We start from the raw sequence: 3,212 nt of genomic DNA, 5'->3' as shown, positions 1-3,212 counted from the left end.
ACCCAAAAATATAAAGTTAGGTCTAATAAAGATAAAGGTTTACCTAAAAAAAGGATGGCCTCCTCTACTTACTCGATCTCATAGAGGTCGGGCAACCATCTCCTGAAATATCTCCTACTATCTTTATTTTATCTAGAAAAAAGATCTCAACAAGCTCCGAAGATAAAGAAAATGGTTATCCACCCACAAAGGTGGAACTACTCTAAAAGATGGTTGTCTCTCTACTATAAATACACTAACACCCTCAGGTATATTCAGAACCCAATCTACTAAAAACCTGCTTAAAACTTTTGCTAACTTAAATATCGCATTCTCTTGCAGGTACCACCCCACCTCCTTACGAGGAACTCGGATGGCGGCACCTCGGCACTAGCAAAAGTCGAGCGCTGTCTCAGAAGGAGTCTGGACCTCATGTTCAGGTCCAAATCACCGTTTCAGGTAACTCTCAGAACATTGGCGCCATTGCCGAGTATCTGGAAGTCTACATCCACATATGTTGAACAACCAGTATGAAGACGGTCACATAGCGTCTGAGTCGGAGCCAGAGCCCCACCATGACGACTTGACGCCCCGAGAGAGAACAATCGCCCCCCACAGAGAAGGAATATCGGGAAACCCTCATCTCCAGGGATTTATTTGGAGGTCCACCCGTTCAAAGATGAAGAACCTCCCCATCCGACGGAGATACTAGGGTTAGTTCACGGCCACCGTGGACGATTAGAACAACTCGAGTTGGAGACTGAACGACAACAGAAAGCAGAAAGAGAATTACGAAAAGAAGTGCGACAATGGAAAGAGCTGGAGGAAAAGCTCTTGAAGTTAGAAGCCGACCTCCGAAGCCGGAACAATTGGACAGATTGAGAGAAAAGCTCTCTTGGAGGTGAAGATCTGTTTGTTGAAGAGATCATGCGAGCTCGGGTTCCCATAAACTTTAAAATCCCCTGACATCGATCTCTACGACGGAACGATCGATATGATGCATTACCTTAGCAATTTCAAAAGTCGGATGTACCTACCAAACGCATCTGATGCAATTTGTTGCAAAGCCTTTCCGATAACTTTGACTAAAGCAGCAATGAAATAGTTTGATAACTTAGCACCCAGGTCGGTAACTTGCTTTGATGACCTGACAGGAAATTCCTTACCAGATTTTCAATTTAGAAAGACAAAGTCAAGCATACTCCAAGCCTCCTGCTAGGGGTCAAGCAAGAAGTCAGAGAGACACTCCGAGATTATATAGAGAGATTTAATAAAGCCAGCTTTGAAATACAAAACTTGCCTCCTGAAGCAGTACTAATGGGGTTGGTTAATGGCCTTAAAGATGGGTCGTTCTCCCAATCCATATCTAAGCGACATCCGACTTCCTTGTATGAAGTACAAGAACGGGAAGAAAAATATATTAACATGGAGAAAAATTTTCGACTTAGAGAGTCTCTCCCAAGGCCCAACTTGTCTTACCAAAGTCGGGACAAGGAGAAGGAAGCCAAGATAAAAAAAGAATATAACTCATAAAAGTCTCAAAGATACCATAACTATGCCTCACTCTGAGTTTCTTTTGTAGATATTTACAGGGAGATATGCCACACCGAAAATCTTTCACCTCTTCAGCCTATCAAACATAAAAAGGCTGGAAGTTAGACAGAATATTGCGAGTATCACAGACTGTACAAATATTCTACCAATAATTGTTATGACTTAAAGAATATCGTAGAAAAGCTGGCCAGGGTAGGTTGGCTAGAAAGATACTTGGCTGAGAGATCAGACGGCCAAAGAAAGAGGAAAAGAGATGATGAGGATGGAGGACGGCAAGATCATCCCCTGCAAACTCTTGAGAGGCACGTACATATGATAAACGGAAGGTTTGCAGGAGGAGGAATCTCAAAATCATCATGTAAAAGACATCTCAAAGAAGTATATCAAGTCGAGAAAGACAACAGAATTCTCGATTTACTGACCATCTCGTTCACCAAAGAGGATTTATAAGGGGTGACATCTGGCCACAATGACTCAATAGTGATAACAATGATCCTTATCAATGCAAATCTTCATAGAACTTTGGTGGACCAAAGAAGTTCGGCGAATATACTGTTTAAGCCCACTTTCGACAAGTTTAGGCTAGAAGAAAGGATCTAAAGGCGTATCCAGACAACCTTTTCGGGTTAGGAAATACGCCGATCCGACCTTTAGGGTTCATCTCATTGTACACCACCTTTGGTAAAGGCTTGAGGTCAAAGACGTTAAGTTTTGACTACATCGTAGTCGACGCCATATCTGCTTACAATACCTTAATAGGTTGGACCACTTTAAACTACTAGCAGCAAATGTCTCCACGTCTCACCTATGCATGAAGTTTTCAACTGTTAGATTTGTTTACTCTCTAACCAATCTTACCACTCTTTGTTGCAGCCTTGACATCTATTATATATTTCTAATTTTACAACCAAAATGTGCCACATGTCACTCCCTCGTTGCAATTGAAATCAAATCTTTCCCTTTAAAATTAAAGAGTTATTCCTTCCTCCCTATTTTTTTCTCTATCGCTTTTATTTCTTCAACCACTCTATCTCTTTTATATATCATTATCAATATCAATGACTACTTACTAATTTGACAATCAAAATGTGCAACATGTCATTCTTTAATTGTATTAAAATTAAAATTGAAATATACCTATATTATGTATCATATATAACTATCTAATTTAATAACCAAATGTGTCACATGGCACTCTCTTATTAAAATTGAGAAATAAATCTTTTTCTCCAAAATTAATAAACTACTTCCTAAATTATCTCATCTACCTCTCTCCATTTTTCTATTTCTCTCTACCATTTTCACTCTATATATATTTTATATTTTATATTAATAATTTGACAAATTAAGATATGTCATCCGATATTTTTTATTACAATTGAAATAAAATTTTTCTTTTAAAATTAACAAACTCTTACTCTCACTCTCATTTTTCATCTTTATCTTTCTCTCTCTTTTCTCTCATTTTTTATTTTTTCTACCTTTCTGTTCTACAGAAAACAAAATTAACAAAATAATATAATTCAAATAAAAAAATTATTATTATATATATTTTTAGTTTTTTTTATTTAATTTTAAATTTTCACTACTTATCTTTCTAATCTATATTTTTATTTCTCTTCTTTCAAATATTTATTACATATAATTTGGAGAGAATACTAATGTTATAATTAAAAGTT

The sequence above is a fragment of the Arachis ipaensis genome, chromosome B01 (genome assembly GCF_000816755.2).
Source record: "Arachis ipaensis cultivar K30076 chromosome B01, Araip1.1, whole genome shotgun sequence".
NCBI classification, from domain to species: domain Eukaryota; kingdom Viridiplantae; phylum Streptophyta; class Magnoliopsida; order Fabales; family Fabaceae; genus Arachis; species Arachis ipaensis.
Note: the sequence above shows the minus strand (reverse complement) of the source record.